Source organism: Marmota marmota, unplaced genomic scaffold (assembly GCF_001458135.2).
Source record: "Marmota marmota marmota unplaced genomic scaffold, marMar, whole genome shotgun sequence".
Lineage (NCBI taxonomy): Eukaryota > Metazoa > Chordata > Mammalia > Rodentia > Sciuridae > Marmota > Marmota marmota.
The window spans coordinates 23,932,615-23,952,854 of NW_026000211.1; the positions used below are offsets into that span (position 1 = coordinate 23,932,615).

The 20,240-nt window shown below is 38.6% G+C and overlaps 1 pseudogene; it reads left to right on the forward strand.

Annotated features, from left to right (window-relative positions):
• Positions 1-1,973: 1,973 nt before the first annotated feature.
• Positions 1,974-17,284, forward strand: LOC107142557 (annotated as a pseudogene).
• The last annotated feature ends 2,956 nt before the right edge of the window (positions 17,285-20,240 follow it).

The following is a 20,240-nucleotide window of genomic DNA, read 5'->3' on the forward strand; positions in this document are numbered from 1 at the left end:
ATTCAGGATGCCTAGTGACAAAACAATTCCTTGGAGAGCATAAATTTAAAAAATAACAGTTTATACCTAAGCAGTCTTCCTTCCTATAAGCTTTCTGTTCCAAAATGTAAATTTCTCTATCTGGTTATTGATTATATCACCAACTACCAGAAGAAATTGTCTATACAGCAATGTTTAAATCTAAGCCAATTCAGACAATTATGACATTTTTAATTTTACTGCTGAGCCTGTAATCCCAGCAGCTGGGGAGGCTGAGGCAGGAGGATCATGAATTCAAAGTCAGCCTCAGCAAAAGCGAGGCACTAAGAAAATCAGGGAGACCCTGTCTCCAAATAAAATACAAAAATGGGCTGGGGATGTGGCTCCGTGGTGGAGTGCCTCTGAGTTCAATCTCCAGTATCCCTCCAAAAAAATACAAAATTTTAATTTTACTACAGAAGAAAATGTGAATAGTTTAAACCACTCTAAAATAAGTAAATAGCATTTTGAATATAAAAGGAAATCATTAACTTCTGTCAGATAATGTAACAGATAAAAGCTAACACTATAATGTTCCTAATTCATGAGTGTATGTGATAGCCAGATAGTGTTCAGATTGGAGATTCATTAAACTTTGAGTAATTTAGCAATATTTTACCTCTTTACATTACTGATGACAATGTCAAATGATACAGCCAATGTGGAAAATAATTTGATAGTTTCTCAATAAATTAAATGTAGAATTATCATAGGATCCAGAAATTTCACTCCTGGATATGTATACAAAAGAATAAAAACAGGTTTTCAAATAAAAATCACATAAATTTTCCTCTAGCATCTTTAGTCACAATGGGTAGCAACTCCCCAAATTCCTATCACAAATGAATAGATTAACACACTGTGATGCATCCATAGACTGGGAATGAAATATGACATGTGCCACAACTGGACAAACTTTGAAAATGTTATACTGTGTGAAAAGAGCACATATCATATGCCTCTTTTATATAAAATGTTGAGAATATGCAAAAATATAGAGATACAAGATTAGCAGTTGCTGAGGATGGGGAAAAATAGGTTTACAGAAGGGGTTGCTCTAAACAGTACAGGGCTTCTAGTTGTAATTCTAAAAAAAATGTTCTCAGTTGACTGTAAAATGGCTGTATACCTGCAAAATATTCAAGAGCCATTGAATTGTATATATGGGAGTCCATTGTATTATATGTGAATTGTAGTTTAATAAAATAATTTTAAATGAAAAAACTTCCCCCTCTTTATAAAACCGTGCATCTATGTACACGTATTTTTCAAGAATGATTTCTGTGAACAAAAAAATGCATACCTCAGATTTCTTTTGGAGGCCCCAAAGTAAAAGGTATACTGAGACTGTATAATAGTACATAAATTGATGGGGCATATCATTCTCTGCACTGGAAAAAAAGTGAAAACAAACTTCAAAATTTTAAAACTAGGTCACAAAAAGAATTGAAACAAAGAAATTTGACTGTGCCATTGTGAAAATTGGAAGCTGTTTTTCTGTGTGTATAGGAAAGGCTTGAGCCAAAGGATGCTATAGCTTGTTTTAACAATATTCCAGGAAAGCTGAGTTTACTTGCTGGTCAATTCTGAACCTATTTCTTGTAAGAGGATTGGAAGCAACCTTTCTGAATAATCTCCAAGTGTTTGTACCAATTTTTTTCAAATCCAACAAATTTAAATCACTGGAGATAGTGACAAAAAGACATAAAAGTCCTAAGCAATTCTCTGAGAAACTGTAGAAATCGTAAGTAATTGGAATCTAGTATTTTTCCCCAAACCACTAGTGATTTATAACAGTTTTTATCAGGCTCTCTATATTAAGCCAGCCATCATTTCAACTTCAAAAAAAATATTGTTAAAACACAATAATAATAGCATTTTTAGTAAATTGCAGGATACAACTTGACCTTCCACAAAAGAGTTGAGAGGAAGAAGCAGACCAGGTGTTTCACGACATGGATTCTGTGTTCCAGTTCACATCAGGGTCAATTATTTATAATTACAAAAAGGTAAAAAGAAAGCAAATACTTCTCCTATGAACATGTTTTCTTCCTCTAACTTTACAAATAATCACTAAGGAAGTGACCCCATATCAATTATGTAAAACATCATGCATATCACGGATTAATTATATTTATGATAATCTCAATGCACATTTAATAATCTCTTAACTTTTCCCTTACACATATGCATCATAAAGAACCAAACTTCTGGTTACAATGTGTATAATCAAGACAAAGGACATAAGTTCATAATTTCTTAAGGATAAAATGCCCTTGTATTTAAAACCTGAAGATATTTTAACATGAATATCACCCCATAAGTAACAAGACAATTCCTGGGAAAGTTAATTACTCCTGAGTACCAAGCCTATAGTTAAGCTAACAAGAAAGGACACCTGATATTTTTCACACTGGCCAATTAGCCAGGTTTTCCTCAGATAACTCAATCTTAGGACATTAGCACATAGTTCACTCAACAATATTTCTTGTAAAACAAAAAGCTTCTTTGTTTAATTGAACACTAATTTTTAATATAATGCTAAGGGAATTTAAGAAAACATTATTATAGGAAAAAGAGATAAATGTGAAAGACTGGTCATTCACGATTTTGAGGACCTCACAACTCATAACAATAAGTAAGTACATTCTAAAGAGAAATTCCTAACAGCTCTAAGATTTAGCAAAATACAAAATGGTTGTCTTATTTAGTTTCCCCCACAAGGAAATTCTGAGCAGGATTTCTACTCAGCTGGTTCAATTAGTATTCTATCCAAGAAAGCAGGAGTGAAGGGACAGGAAAGTCAAGACATGGAAAGCAGAACAGGGAACTTGTGGTACATTAGTGAAGTTGTGCCAAGGGTCACAGAGGTGCCTCTCTGCAAGAACCTCTGAGAAACACAGAATGTCTGCAGGATGGTCCTCCCCAAAGGAGGGAGCCTGGGCATTTATCTATTGGCCTGCCCATTGGTTGAAGGTTGCTTGGGGTATTAACTGCACCACACTTTGAGACTGAACCTACAAGCTGTCCAAGGAGACTTTTGCTTTAAAGGAGGTCTTAAGACAGAGAAACGGAGAAGCCTACGGTAAATACTTGAGGTGGTTAATGATGAGCAGATGCTTAATTCTGTCCATAACTGAAGTTTTTTGATGAATAAAAGGAATGAGATAGCACAAAAAAATGCAACGGACTGAACATTTATGTGCTCCAAAAATTCATATGTTGAAATCCTAACTCTTAATAGGATGGTGTCAGGAGGTAAAGTCTTTGCAAGGTAATTAGGTCATGAAGGAAGAGCCTCATGGATAAGATTAATGCTTTATAAAATAGAGCACAGGGAACTCTCTAACCTGTTTTTCATCATTTGAGAACACAGCAAGAAAACGAACATCTGCACCCAGAAGGAGGCCCTCAATAGAACCTGACCATGCTGGCACCCTCGTCCTGGACTTCCCAAACTGGGAGAAATAAATCTCTGTTGCACAAGCCACCCAGCCTATAGTATTCTGGACTTCCCATCCCTCACAACTGGGAGAAATAAATCTCTGTTGCATAAGCCACCCAATCTATAATATTCTGCTACAGCTGCCTGAACTAAAAAGGAAAAGGCATCTGCTGTATCATTTGACCCCAGGTCCTACTCTTCTTTTTCAGAGAAGTTTGAAATCCTAAAGAGATTGATGAGAAGGAATAATTCCTTAATGAAAAGGAATCCAAAGTATTATGGCATTTCCCTTACTGTTTTAGTCAGATTTTTTGCTGCTATGACAGAAAGATCCAACCAGAACAAGGGTAGAAGATGAAAGGGCTCACTGTTTCAGAGGTCTCAGTCCATAAGTGGCTGGCTCCATTCCTTGGGGCTCAAAATGAGGCAGGACATTATGGTGGAAGAGTATGACAGAGGGAAGCAGAGGGAGAAATTGCACTCTACAGACACAAAATATATATCCCATAGCCACACCCCCAATGAACCACTTCCTCCAGCCACAAACTACCTGCCTCCAGTTACCATTCATTAATCCTATCAGGCATTAATTCACTAATTAGGTTAAGGCTAATTAACTAATAAACTCGATCATTTCTCCTCCAAATCTTCTTGCATTGTCTCACATGTGAGCTTTTGGGGGACACCTCACATCCAATCCATAACACTGTTCCCACAGGGGAGAGGATAGTATTGACTTTCACCCGCAAAGGGAAGTGAGGAAGGTTAAGAACTCTTCTAAGTGCCTGTGAAATATTTGCAAGAAGAGAGCCTTGCATCTCATGAAGCATCTTTCACCCCACCTTGAAGAGATGCCTACTTTGCCTCTGCTGCTAGAAGATTAGAGAACCAAATAGTTTTTTGATCCTATTGATACCACCAGATACTGGTGATGACTTCTGCTTCCTCACATGTTGAAGTCTGAACATTAGAGAAGCACGCTGAGGCAAGCATATAAAGCAGGGTTTATCCAGAAAGGAGTAACAGACTTCTCCTCGGAGGGAGAAGGGGGCCATAGCTGTATCCTGGTATCCCCAGAAGTGAGACATTCTGCCATTTTTATGTCCTAGGCTTCCTTTGTTCTCCTACCCTCTTCCCCTTATCTTTCTCCTTCCTGCATATGTGTCTAGGCCCATGAATGTTGGGTGGGATGGCCCAAAGGTGAGAAACAGGTGGGCTGAAGGGGAAAGGGCAGGATGGAGCAGCCCAGGACACATTAATTAACAACCTCATGGCTTCCTGTAGGGAGGGGCAATTTCTGGGATAGGTTACCTTAGCAACAGGTTGGAGCAGCTGGAGGTTCTTGATAAGGGTAGAGGAAGGGCTCTGAAGGAATTAACATTTCAATCCCTCAAGGGATAGTCTCCAACTTGCTAGACTCTGTCAAAATTGGCCTCCTTGATCCAACCTGACTCGATTTACCTATCTATGCTGTCTATCTAATTCTAGCTTCACTACCGTATGTCCCTTATATTTTCCATCCTCACTTGGAATTCTGAAGCCATAAGACTATCTGGTGTAGTCTATATGTGCAGAACAAAGAGGAGAGAAAGGAGCCATAAGATCAAAGTGCCATCTACCATGTAATACAGGAAGGTTACTTGAGCTCCCTTTGGCCATATAGACCTTTTGCATGACAGGTTAGAATGGTCTTCAAAGAATATTTCTGCAGGATGAGGGACAACAGCAGAAAGGGGCTCTGTGGGCTGCAGGTGGCAGCTAAAAAGGAGTCCTAAGTGGCCACCCCAGTGTGAATTTTCTGATTGAGTATAGCAGATCTACTTCCCACAAAAATTTTCTCCCTTCTTATTGGACATATGTCTACCAACCTACAGATTATTTTCCCAAACTTCTCCCACTAAAATTAACCACATGTCTAAGTTATCCTCAACGTAGGGTAAGAAGTAATGGGCACAACTTTTGCAAAACTTGCTAAGATAAAATTGTTTGCTCTAGATTCATCTCTTTCCTCTTCTCTCCATTTGAAAACAGACATGTGCGATGCAGCTTTTGACCATGCAAACCAGGATAACATCCTAGGGAATGGTGCAGCAATGAGATGTAAGGAAGGAGCAGATCCCTAAATGACCTCATGGAGCATAGCTAGACCATTAAGTGAGAGAATAATAAATCACTACTTTATAGAAGCAAGTATTTCTCAACATTTTTACATTATTATCCCCCAAAGGAAAAAAAATAAATTTTAAGTCAATTTGATTAATTACAATTTTAACTTAATTGATTTTTGCCAAATAAAAGAGGTAAGAAATAAAAACACTAAGAAAAATAATACTTGTATTGAGCTTTTGGAAGATCATGAAACTTTGTAATAGCTAAGATATTCTTCATCCCTCCTCCTTCAAGATACAATTCTTATTTTTACTTTGAAAATACGTGATAATATGATATTAAGATATCATTACTCAATCTCCTTTTTAAGGTAGCTTAATATTCTCTTTCATTAATATAGTAAGCAGACTAGAAGGGTGAAAATCCTGACTGAGTCCCCTCACAAGAACCCACTAAAGAGACCATGAGGGAAGGCTGGCTATGACAGAGATTATCTGAGAATCCAAAGAGAGTTCTAAAAAGAAGAAAAAGAATTAGAAGATGAATGCACCAGGTCAAAACACCCTAACGGGTCCACAGAAGTGAGACTCATGTTATTCCTGGGCTTCACCTTCCTGCAAGTTTATTTTTGTCAATTTTTGGTTGAATTTGATGTCTCCTTGAGGGAATAAGAGCTCAGAGCATCTTAGTCCACCATTTTGCTGACATAAACAAACTAAACTAAGTGTTGATTGCAGTCATTTTGTTCCTGTTTTTAAAGTATGCAATACATTTCTGAGAGATGGGGAAAAATACCAGATAAAACACAGCGTTAGTAAAAAAAAAAATGCACTTTACCACATTTTCTCCCATATTTCCTCTTCCCCAAACCCTACTTGGAGAAGCCATAAGCAAAGGGCAGAGGAGAGGGGAAGTGAAACCAGGAATCAATCAAAACAGAATAGACCTTCCTTGCTTCCCCTAGAGAGAAGGGTGAGGGAGAAACTTGCAATTGGATACAAAAACAAGGTTTTGATTTAGACTGAACTAGATATTTTTAAAGATATAAAGGAATTAAAGGGTAAGGGTTTCATATAAGATGCCACCTAAAGGGGATGCTGAGATAGCCTCCAAAGCAGTAGAGACAGAGAAACTGACCTGATTCTGAATTGCACTCCTACCAACCTCAGTATATCCAATAGACTAATCACTCAATATCCTATAGGCAAAGCATATAGACTGTAAATGTGAAAGAAAAACTGAAATATCTTCTCCCACTAATCTTTAGCTAATATCAAACCTGTCTAATCTAATTGTGACTGCCCGTATCCTAATTAAAGTATAATCTTTAATTGCTCTTCATAGATGCCTGGTAGGATTTTCAACTCTGTTCATGGACATTGATTACTTAACATACCAATTATTGCTCTTGTAGCTTCTAGAATTCAGAATCCTTTGTCACATGGGGTTGTTTTATTTTCCTAGCCAAAAATTGTTTGTCACTCAGAAATTAATTTATAGTAAAACTATTCATAACTTTTCTATAAATTATATAGAGTGCTTAGCACCTTTATTTCTTTATTTGTTGATGCCCAAACATTTCAGTGTAATAACAGAATTATGGGCAGCATCCTTGAGAATAATACCTACATTTTCAAATATTGGTAGGTTTATTTTGTTTAATTTTTATTTCTTCTTTATTACACATTATTTTCTGTTTTCTATTGGTGCATCATAATTATACTTAATAGTGGGATTCGTTGTGGCATATTCATACGTGCACAAAACATAATTTGGTCAATTTGTTTAATTTTTTATTTCTCTAAGGATTTTTTAGCCTTACAAAGCTTTGGCACAAAAACTGTTACCTAATTGCAGAGGAAGAGAGCACTGCTTTTTAAAATATATTTTTTTAAAAGAAATGTTTTTTTAAGTTACAAAGCGATTCCTTACAAACTGCCATTAGAGAATCTGATACATTATTTTTACCCACTTATTTATGTCCAAAATTTAGTAATATTGTTTTTCCTCTGGAGGGTACAGATGGTAAGGGATAATAGAACAAAACACTTAAAAACAACTCTCTGCTGCTTATTCCTTGGGCTCACCCAACTTTTATAAGCCCAAAAGTCTCTCTAACTATAATGTATTTCCAGTTTTAAATGACACAAAGAGAAAGCAAGAAGAGTCTTTGGTAATTTTTTTAAACAAGTCTTTAGAAAGGCTAAAACATCCAACCCAAAAGCCCAGCAGCCACCCAAAATATAATGAACAATTTCTAAAATACCTTTCTACTTCCAGTTCACTGTGGGTTTCCATTCTCTTTGATCCTCATAGAGAAGCCTCCCACACAATGGATATGAGCCCCTGTCTGCCCCAGGGTGAGATTCGCATCCTGCCATCTCCTCTGTCTTTCCTGTGTTATGAAATGTTGTTTTCCATCTGTGTGGGCTCCCCACACCTGGGCCTGGCTTGGTTTCCCTGAAGGTTGCTTCCAGGGCTCCTTTGTGGGAAGGTTGAGCTAAGGGAGCCATGGGCAGGAACCAAGTCCTATTCAACTGTATGTTAATCCATTGCCCCAGCCAATAAGTACTAATCAAAGATGCTTTGTTTCACTTTGTTTTGTATCCGAATTAATTGAGACACTGGATGAAGATGAGGACCTGACCCATTACCATGGCATGGATCCTAGGTGTTTATTGTCAGGCAGTCAGACACCTAGGGTGTGCCAGGTGGGGTGTATTAAAAGTCAAGCCTCTTTCCTCCCCTCCTGACACTGTAAGCCTGGAACCCACCAGGGTGCTTGCCAGTTTGGGTATTTGGTTTGGCTCAGTGGTTGCTGAGGAGGCAGGCTGAGCAGCCCCTGTTCCCTGCTGGACCGCCTCTCTGCATGGCTAGAGTGCCACCGAACGCTCTCCTCCAAGACTAGATGGACCCACCATCCCAAACCAACAGCCTTCCACAGAGCTCTCATTTAGATGAATGAAGTAATTTATAAGCCAGCTAGGAAAGGCAGCAAGAAAGATGGGACGAAGAGTGCTGCTTCAGCCCTTTCCGTGTGGTCCCACATGTACCAGTAGCCTGCCTTGTCAAGTGCTCTTACTCGGATAAGCTGTTATCCTGCACTGGAGAGCCCTGGAAGTTTTTTTGGCCCATCTCCATTCGTTACCAGGAAGAAAAATCACCTTCCTATTTGAAGCTCTTTTTTCATCATGGCCCATTGGCCATGACTGATGTTGCTTTAAGTAAAGCAGTTAAAACTGCTTAACCTCAGAGAGTCTCGTACATAGAAAGCACTTGCTATAGTTAAGATAAAATCCAGAGGAGGCGAAATTGGGACAGAACCACCGGGGCCTCCTTCAAATTCCCCCTTCACCTCTTTCTAATATCTAAAAATGTAAGATCCTACTCTCAAGATAGAGTTTTTACAACTCTTTATAAAAATATCCAGGAATTAAGAAAGGAGTGCCCTGTTACACCTTAAGTCTTGCATAATGCTATTGATATTAGTCCACCTTTTAAGATAAGCATTCCAAAGAACAAGAACATAACATTTATTCCCACTATAAATAATAAATGCATAATTATATGCTTCATTTAGCACACCTTCCGTTAAATCATTTATAAAAAAAGAAAAACAAACTACGTGTCACTTTACACTTCAATCCCTTTTCAATATTGTTCCCATCATTCTTTATAAGTTAGAAAATGGTTCTCTAGTTCCTTCAGCAACAAAATTTGTTTAGCAATCAATATTCCTTTTATGCAAAACATTCTGTGAACTTTATCTCAAATAAGTTAACAGATGTCCTTACAACGAAGTCCTTGTGTTTGTCAACATACTTAAACTTCATGTGAAGATGGAACCACATGAGGAAGAAATGCTCTCTGCAGTTTATTAACATTTAGCCAGTGAGACATCATTTATAAGAAGGGCACCTGGCATCTTCTATTAGTTCTACTAAGACAATAGCCAGAGCCAGGATCACAGTGGCACATCAGAGGAAAAACGTAAAAGAGGGATTTACTTAAAAATCAGTCCAACATGCATGAAGTAAACAATTTTTAAAATCCATAAATAGACAGCTAGCTAATAGTTATTACATTCCATAATTTAGCATGATATGCATGACGGTTTTGACCTCCAAAATAATTTAGCGCCTTGAGCTGAGATTAAATGCAGAACATTAATTTTTCCCTCTGGTTGTCAAGCCAACCAAGAGACCCGTCAAATCCATTTAAATAAAGCCTGCATCATGTAATAATATTAAAGGGAATAAAATATTAATATGGGCCTGTGGTAGAACATTGGCCAAAAGAGCTGCAGTGAGGTTCCTTGAATTTATTACCCTGACAATCTGTCTTTCTGCCAAAACTAGGAGTTAAAGCACCATCTAAGAATTCTTTTTCTGCTGGAAGAGGAGCCCAGTTAAGAAAGGTTACAGGTCCTCCAGATGCTAGCATGCTTAGTGTCTGCAAGGAAGGGAAATCATGTGTCCCATCTTAATTGTGTGAATTTGAGATGGCAGTGCACAAACACCAGGGATGAGTTGCAGTGAAAGTGAAATTTTAAAAGCAAGAGGAAGACATTACTGCATCAAGTGTGACTCCATGAGCCTTCCCCCGTAATGAATGGACCTCAATCTGTGCGTTGTGTACATGCTGCATACACCAAGCTCAATCAGTGCTGCTTCTCTCAAACACACGATGCTTTTTTTCTCTGAAGATCATGTTTTGGGGGATCACTTTCTAACAAGTTTGCTCTCTGAAGAGGGGAGGTTTTCAGAAGTTTCAGGGTTTCGAATAAGTGCTCTATGTGCATTCTGAAGACTATTTCCCTCCAGGAACCCCACTTGTTCTAAAGATTCTAGACTTTGAGTTTGGAGGCCATAAACAGTGTGGGAAACATGCAAATCATGTGAATTATTGTATTCAAGGAGTTGTTTGATTGACACAAACACTCAAGCCATTCATTTTTATGAGAAATTTATTTTTAAAAAATTTTTAAATAAGTTCTGTTTAAACTTTGGATTCTCCAAACATATTCTTTAATGCTAATCACATTATTTTTCCTGATAGGTCACAAACCAAACAAAAGCCAGAGGCAGCTTTCTTGTTTCCCACCCTCTGCCCACACAGCACACCCAGCAGGGATTGTCCCTTTAAGCTGAGCTTCCACCAACTTCAAAGAGTCTCCCGCGTGTGAGGGAGCCAAGCATAAAACAGGGAGAAAGAGAAATCTGGCCACAGGAAAAGAACCTTTTAAAATTCCAATCAAAGCACTGAATTCTCCAAACAAGGCAATCACTCAGCAATAATCAGATCAGATGTGAAATCACAAAAGTTAGAACTGAAGGCAGACAGTTTACCTTCATCCTTCATGTGTAAAGAGAAGGGAGCATAATAGCAGTGACAGGAGACCTCATTGCAATTACAGCACAGGCTGAGACAGCCCATGTCCTCCCAGGCCCACCCAGAGTCCCTTGTCAAAATGCAATGGGTGCCATTTCAGTGTTCCAAAGGGTGGAGGTCATTGCATCAGAGTCAAAGGGTCAGTGGAGTTCTTTGACTCTGAACACACTGCATTTATTCATGTCTTACCTTAAATAAAATAAGCACCCTGAATTAACTAATTTGAACTACATCTATAACAAAGCAGTGGCTTTGCTAATTAAATCGGGAGGAAACCTGCATTAAGTGTGACTCCATGAGCCTTCCCCTGTAACGAATGCTTACTTATGAATTTACTTCCCATTCATCTCTGATATGTACCTGGTCTCAGGAAGTGTCAGTCTCCACAGCCTCTTACCTCAGGTACTAAGTAATCACACATCAGTCATCACTGTGAGGTGTCATTCTTCTTTATCAAAGCCCCTTGAGAGAGGTCACAAATTAAATGAAGAGAAATATGAGAAATATAGGTCTAAGTTTAAATTATTTGCCCAGGTAAAAGCAAAAGAGAGAGAGAAAAAAATACAAAGATAGATATGGATAGATGATTGATAGATAGAGGATTATAGGTAGATAGATGATAGATAGATAGATATTTGTATTTAAAGGGTCATTCATTCATCTCCTGGAGCTAAGACAGAAGTTTGTGTGGGACTCTGCCTGAACTAGCATCTGGTACACCCACAAGTGAAGCGTGGGCTCCCTCAGAGTACAGCTTCCCTTATAGACTTTTAGGCAGTGTTCATTGATAAAGTTTTGGTAATCTAGGCTCTGTATGTCCTATGGAAGTTACATTAGAATATCTGACTTTTTGGGTTTCTTTCCAGGAGAGGTTTCCATCAGTCTATAAATACATATGAAGAACCTATCACAGCTCTTTGTTCTTTAAGGATGCCGCTCTAATAAATATAACCTTGTATTCAAAAACCTTGTAATTTAAAATGGTGAAAGAGTTATTACCAGTCAAAATTCAGAATGCCTAGTGAAGCTTGAATTTCAAATAAATAATGAATCCTTTTTTAAGTATGTGCAAAGTATATTTAAGTAGGTTTTTAAGTATTTAGACATACCAATGGATTTCAAATAGCAAATAAGATGTGCTTAAACTAAAATCGACCTGTTGTTTATCTGAAAATTTAAAATCAACTGGGCACCCTATATTTTTACTTTCTTAATCTGGAACCCCTAGGAGGAAGCAATGGCAGTAAAGGGAAAAGATTTGGAAAGTTTCTGGTGAACAGTCACTAAACAGGAATAAACCATTTAGGAGATCTCTCTTTGTGCCAAGAACTAAACTTCAATTTATCAAAGTACTATTATTAGTCAAAGAATAATTTTCAAACAGTGAGTTTTTTATAACTTATGTATTAGATGTAAACTGAACCATCGATAGGAGAGCAGCTATTAGAAATCCCTTGTTCAAATTATTTTGCTGTAGTCCTAGCTACTTGGGAGACTAAGACAGAAGGATCGCTTGAGCTCAGGAGTTTGAAGCCAGCCTCAGCAACAGAGAGAGATCCCATCTCAAAAACATAAAATAAAAATCTTGTCCATTTATTTCATTAGGCTAAAATGCTTTCTGTGTGGGCTTTTCAACTCAGAAGGCATGTTCTGTCCCTGAAAATCTAACTTGAGGGCACCTTTTCTATCACGTCTGAAAATGACCTCAAATCTTAGGATTTGAAAATATTTTTCTGTTATTTGCCCCAAAACATGTGATAATAATTATAGAATGTTCACATCTGTTGAGAGACTACTTTTAGCTAAACACTGCACCAGGAACTAGGAAGAAGTGGGAAAGTTCTTGCCCTCAGGGTGCTTACATTCTGGTAGCATGCAGACTACTTACTTTGATATTACTAAGTACCATGGTGATGCTTGGGGGTGAGAGCCACACGGCACATAGATTACATAGTCAGGGAAGGCAATTCTGACAAAAGTTATGTAAAAAGACACTGACCACTGAAGATGAGGAGAAAGAGAGTTCTAGGAGGAAGAAAGAGAACATGAACCAAGAGCCTGAAGCAGGAGAGAGGCGTTATTTTCAAAGATGACAAAGGTATTTGGAATGTGGCAAGAAAGCACATGTCTGAGCATAATTGAGGGAAAATAACAACAAATAGATATAATTATTCTAACTCAGCCTGTCTTTGCTCTTCCCATTATTCTACTCCCCTGTATCCTGCAGTCCTGAACTGCTGGTAGGAGTTCATCAGTAGACTCCTGTTCCCTGACCATGTTCTTACTTATGAATCTCATTCTTCATCAGATGTATATTGTGAATTCACCAGATACAAGGCAATGTATAAAGACATAAGTATGATTCTGGCATGTGAGGATATGGGCATGAGTGGTTTTGCAGCAGCACACACGCAGGTCAAGTGGCATCTACAGATGGAGAGTAAAACCAACAAACACAGGCTTGGGGGACAGGAGTTCATAGTTTATGTGATGGCGAACAGAAAAAGCCATAAAATCCTGAAATACTGAGTCAGGAGACTCTTCTTCCTCTCTGAGCAGTGCATCTGGGGGAATTTCAGCATCTTTACTTCTGCTGTACTACAACCTAACTTCGGAGCAGTGGTGGGATCTGTCTGCAATTTCCGACTCATTTCCCAAAGAGGCATCTGTCAACATGCACACCACTTGCTTTTAGCGTGATCTCTGATAGGGATGAAGATCTTTCTAAACAAATCTTGGCATCTCCTGCTCTCCTAGTTTTAGCAAGTTAATTACTCTTCCATAAGATGTGATTTCCTGGGATTCAGTGAGCTGACATCGCCTCATGTTAATTTATTCAAGGCTGAACAGTTCCATTGATTAGACAACTCCACAGCACCAGGTCTCCATGCTTCTGAAGGTGCTCCCTTTGAATTTCAATGAATTTTAATGACAGAGGAGTGAAGCTGGTATGTATTCTGCTGTCACCTTTATGCAGGTCCAACGGACTTTTAAAGTTCTTGTTAGAAATAAGTATTGTTTTTGTGTAGTACTCTGAAGAGGATCCTCTTAATAAGTTACAGTAGTACTAAAGCTGAGGCAGAACGAGTTTATTGTGCAGTGCAAACTTATAACCTTTCATCAGGAGGGTGCTGTGTATAATGAAGAGTGTTCCATTAAAACTGGCATTTTGAAGAATGATGGCAGCATAGCACCATGTGCACCCAGCAACTGACACAAGAGAAGTGTTAAGGTCAATTACTGACATTTCTGCATGAGCTGCAAACAGAGTGATGGAATGTATCCAGACAAACTATGTAACAGGGCAAAGCACAGATCAGCCAAAGAAGACAGTCAGATGTTGACAGGTAAGCAGCCCACCCTGACACAATGCTTAAGTGTTTCCGTGTGGAGACCACCTTCCTTACCTCTGCGCTTCTTCTCTCTCAGATCAGGCTGAAAACAGTTTGTTCATTGCTTGAACACAATTGAAAAGCACAGAAAACTTCAAAACATCACTCCAGAGAAAATTTATTAGGATACTGGACTCAGGAGGCTCTTCTTCGTGGTCCAGGAAAGATGTTCAGGTAGATGCCTAAAGAAGCAATGATTTTTCAGGACACTTTAATTTCCAATATGTGCTTACAGTAATTTTTGCTGTTATTCCCCTCCATTGCCTCAAACCTTCTTTTAAAATATGCTATTCTCATCAGCCTTAGTTAGTGATGCACTGAAGAAATAAAAGAAGTAGGAAATTGGTATCCATGGTATAGAAAAGGGGAGAAAATTTAGCAGATGGGAAACTCAGAGAATTTCAGAGAATACCCAGCAGGTACTAGAAGGAAGGAACAGCAGGCTGATTGGGAGGATTTCTAGGTTCTAGATACCTTGTGTCTTAGGTAAAGGAGAAGATTCATGGTGCTTCCATAGTTACTCTGAGTTCCCAAAAGCCCTCATCCCTTACAGGGATGGGGCCAAGGTTGGAGCACAGGAGCAGGGAACCCTAGGAAGCCCCATTGCCTGGTCCTGCACTACATTCTCTATAAGGTGATCTTCTTCAAGTTATACCAGGCCTCCCAGCATGACATGTGCAGCTTCCATTCCAAGGACTATCTTGACTTCCTGCAGGGAGTCAGCCCCACCAATATGCAAAACTTCATCAAGGGCCTTAATGCCCTCATTGTGCACAGGAACTCTGCAGTGTTTCCCCAGCTCTTTGAGTTCTATTAGTTTGCTGCAAAGAGCAATCCTGCTGAACAAGAATCTGTGATGCTGCCATTAACCAAGCTGGAGGTCTACACCAGGCCAAGGAGCTTGAGGCCTCTGGCTTCTTCTATGTCAATGGCATTGTAATTGGCATGTTGGAAATGTTCAAGTACCACCCTTTGATGCACTACATTGATACCAGTATCCATCATGGTAATGGGGTTCAGAAAGCCTTCTACCTCAATAACCAGATTTAGACAATGTTCTTCCACAAGTATGGAAATTACTTCTTCCCTGGCATAGCTGACATGTATGAAGTCCAAGAAGAGTGCCTGCGACTCCTGTCTCAATGTGCATCATTGATGATCAGAGGTACAACCACCTTATCAGTCTGTCATCAATCAGGTGGTATACTTCTACCAACCCACATGCGTCATGCTCCAGGGTGGAGAGTTGACTGGGTTGCCTCTACCTCAACATCCAAGGATATGAAGAATGTGTTGAACATGTCAAGAGTTTTGATATCCCTCTCCTAGTGCTGGGTGATGATGGCCATGCTCTCCAAACTTTTGTGAACTGCTAGACATAGGAGGCATCACTGCTGGTAGAAGAGACCACTAGTGAAGAGCTTGCCTATGGTGAACACTTTGAATACTTTACCCTGGACTTCACACTCCACCCAGATGTCAGCACCCGTGTTGAGAATCAGAACTCACCCAGTGTCTGGATCAGATCTTCCAGACAATCACTGAAAACCTAAAGATGCTGAACAACACACCTAACATTCAAATTCAATCTGTGTCTCCAGACCTTATGGGCTGTGAGGCAGATGCAGAGGAGAGCGTTCCTGAGAACTACAGCAGGTCAGAAATAGCAATAAATTCTGTGATGGAGACCATAACAAGGGAAAGGAGAGCAACAATGAGAAAGGAGAGCAGCTCTGGATGTTGTGTCTCAGGGAATTACTGTCACCTCTGGAAGGAGTGGAAGAATGTGGCTCCTTTGGTCCTGGGCTGGTCTCCCCCAGGGATTTCACTAACCTAGGAGTATGGGGATCATGTAACCCCTTCTCTTTTCTCTCTCACCATTATGACAGTGATACCTATCAAGGATAAGACAGGGTCAAGGATAGCTTTGGGGGGGACATCATGGACAGTGGGCCCTAGAGGCCACTCCTTAACCCCTCTGGCCCCTTATTCCATTCCTGTTTCCCTCCAATCCACAGATTTTTAGGAATGAAGAGGTAGACAGGTCTGAGGTTCCCTCTGACTTCCTTCTCTCCTGGGTCTTCATACTGCAGGCCTTGCTTTTGGGCAGGTGAAGGATTGGTGAGGACTGGGGAGAGAAGGGTAGCTACCTAAAACCTTAACATGAGATGGTGGGGAAAGTACAGTTTCTAGTAGGATGAGATTGTGAAAATGTCCTATTCTAACTTTGAGATTTTCACCCATTTTGTCACTGTTCATATCCAGTAATTACAAGTTGATAATTTTTGTTAAGTTTAAAAAAGAAGAAGAAAAACAAAGTTAATCTGCCAATATATTGCTAAATATTTTGGATCACTAACATTTTGTGTAATACAAGGAGTAGAAGCTTGAACCATATTATCAAGATATTAAAGGAAGGGCTAGAGATGTAGCTCACTCCGTGGTACAGTACTTGCCTAGCATGCACAAGGCCTTAAATTCAATCCACAGTATCATAAAAATTTTAAAAGATATTAAAGAAAAGTGGGCCTGAAAAAGTTGGAGGAATTGAGGTCATTCAGTTTGTAGACAACTGGTTTATACAAATGCACTAATACTAATTTTAGTGCATGTATTCAATCATACAATTATTTTCTCTTACAGCTGAACTTAGTTTTTAGATTTTAATTCCTAAAGCATTCTGTCTTCCCAGTACAGATATTCCCTACTTACAGTGGTGTGACTTGTGATCTTTTGACCTTGTGATGGTGCAAAAGAAACTGTTTTGAATTTTGATCTTTTTCTGTGATAGCAACATGCAGTAGAATACCCTTGCAATGCTGGGCAACAGCAGCAAGCTGCAGCTCCTGGTCCACCACATGATCACAAGGGTAAACAGCCAGTACTCTACTTGTATTGCCTTGCTAAGCCAAGATGTTCAGTAAGGTAAATGTATTAAATGTATTTTTTATATATAGTATGTTTGATGTATGATGGGCCCCACCATAAGTCTAGGAGCATCTGTACTTAACAAGAAATAATTAAACATCATCAGCCCTGAATAGGCACTTATTAAAAATGAAGTTGTTTTGCTAGTTTTTGTAGTGATCTGTTAGTCCAGATATTTGTTAGGCACTTACTCTGTACATAAGGTATATGCATAACAACGAAAGGAGCAGACAAACACAAATGAACAAGTATATATGAAGGGCATCAGATGGTGATGCCTGCTACGCAGAAAAGCAGAAAACATAAAGGAGCAGGAAAGACAGGAGGGTAGCAAAAAAGAGGATTGCTCTTTATTTAGGGTGATTAGGTAGACTCCCCTGAGAAGGGAACATTTGAACACAAAGCAATTGATCCAGGAAGAGATACCAGCAAGAGCAAATGATCTGAAGTAACCTCACTTAGCATGCTCAAGGAACAGCAAAGGAGGCATTGTGCCTGGAGCAGAATTTGCTAGTGGAAAGCAGTGGAAGATGAAGTCAGGGGGCCATCTAGGGTCACACTCAATGGGGTTTGAGAGTGACAGCAGAGTTTTGAGCAAAGAAGTGACATATTTTTTTTCTCTAAACATTAACAGGATTTCTGCAATCGTTATATAAAGAGTAAGTAGTGGAGTAAGGATAGGGGTAGAAAGACCAATTAGGGTATTTGCAACAATAAGGTAGGCTTGTCCAAGCTGACAACAGGAATACTGGTGAGATATATCAGGTTCTGGGTGTGTTTGAAGGTACGTGGATATTAGCTGTTGGAAACCAACCATTCAGGCAATCATTGCTCTATAGATATGAAGGTACCCATTGTCCCCATCTAGTTCACTCCCCAATCCAGTCACAGCCTCTTAATCTACCAAGGGAATTTTCAGTTAGTACTCACTGGAGTCTGCTACATTGTAGGCAAACTACTTTTAATAGAAACAACCTTCACAAATGCTCTGATATCAACATGACAAGTATTTCTTTGCTTCCTGCTCCATCTTTACCTTCAGCAATCTATTTGCTTCTCACTCCACATAGTGGCCTCTGGATAGCTTTTTAGGAAGTATGGCATTCTCCAAAAGAGAATCTCTGTCCCAAAATTACCTAGCTAGCTATCTTTCTAAGACAGGCAGAACTTGCGAAAGACTCCCAATTCTTTTTGGTAATAAAATTCCTGATCTATGCAATGGCTTTTCCCCATTTCTCAAGACTACATGTTAACAAAAGGTCACAAGCTGGCTCTGGTTCCCTGTGTACTTTGCAAGGTAATATAGTTCTGAAAAGAAAAGCTTAACTTAAAGGTCAATATACAAAATCTATTTTTCCTGACTATAAAATATTGAACATTTTCTTAGATTCATGGACCATGCTTGCCTAACCTGGATAGTATCAATGACATTCCTTTAAACTAATAATAATGTTTACGTTATCAGAAAATTTAGGAGAAAATGATACAAAAATAACTACACAAAGGTACATTAAAACCTTTATCACTTAGAAGACTTTGAAACTGACTTAAGTCCACCAAAACTAACTATAGACACATACTCTTTCCATAGAAACCTACTTACACATAAAACCAAACACATTTGACATGTATGCTTAATAAATAAATTTAAGTAAAAATTTTTTAATATTTTTTTTCAACAGCATGGGAGGGTTAGATGAATTCTAGATAGGGAAGAGGGGTGGGAGGGAAAGGGAGGGGCAGGGGATTAGCAAGGATGGTGGAATGTGATGGACATTATTATCCAAAGTACATGTATGAAGACTCGAATTGGGTGTCAACATACTTTATATATAAACAGAGATATGAAAAATTGTGGTATATATGTGTAATAAGAATCGTAATGCAAAAAAAGTACATGTATAAAGGCATGAATTGGCATGAACGTACTCTATATACAAAGATATGAAAATAGTAAAGGTGGGATATTATAAATTCTATATGTGTAATAAGAATTGTAATGTATTCTGCGTCATGTATTTAAAAAAATAAAATCAATAAAACTAAAAAAAAACAAAGTTAGCTTTAAATTCAAACAAATTGAATTCTAGTATCAACTGAGATCCTAATTAGAATAAGATATATTCCATATTAGTATAAATATATCAAAATAGATTCTATTGTCATGTATAAAAAAAAGAACAAATACAGTTGGGGTTTTTTTTTAGAATAAATTCAATTTTAGAATCCAGAATATGTTCCCTTTAAGAAAAACATCCTCAAGGAGATTGAAATGAAAGTTTTAAATAAGACTGAGGAGAATTGAGCTGACACTAGGAACTCTGTCTCAAGGACCAGCACCCAGCCCCGTGGCCGCCCACACTGACTCTCTATGATTCATGATATTTGAAGAATTCTACCCTCTGCAGATGGGTTTCCCTCAGCCAATTGACCCCACTCACATAAACCTAAAAACTTTCCAGTTGCCTGAATAACCCTGCCCTCCCTCATTCTCAGTTTTCTTCCCTTCTTCTTTTTCCTCATATCTGGGGATATTCCAGTGGATCATTGGCCACACCACACATTTCTTCAACACATCATTGCTCTTTGCCATCCAAGAAATACTTTCCATTTTTCTAAATTCTTTAAATCATCAACTAAGCATATTTCATTTTCTTCGTGTATTAATCATACAAAAGCAGTGGCAATAAGCAAACTAAGGAAGGGAATGTTTGATTTTCTTAAACTTTGCCATTTGTGTTTCATGGAAACATGAAATAAGGACATCAACTGCTTCAGATGCACATGGTGCATTCACTCTACAGTAACAAAGCCTCTCACATCTATGTACCTGGCTTAATAGATATAATATCAAAGATCGTGTTTTATTTTGGTTGGTTTTTGTTTTGTTTTGTTTTATTAACAAATAGAAATGATGTAAGACTTCTGCTCTTCACACCTTTAAAAACTGCTGAAAA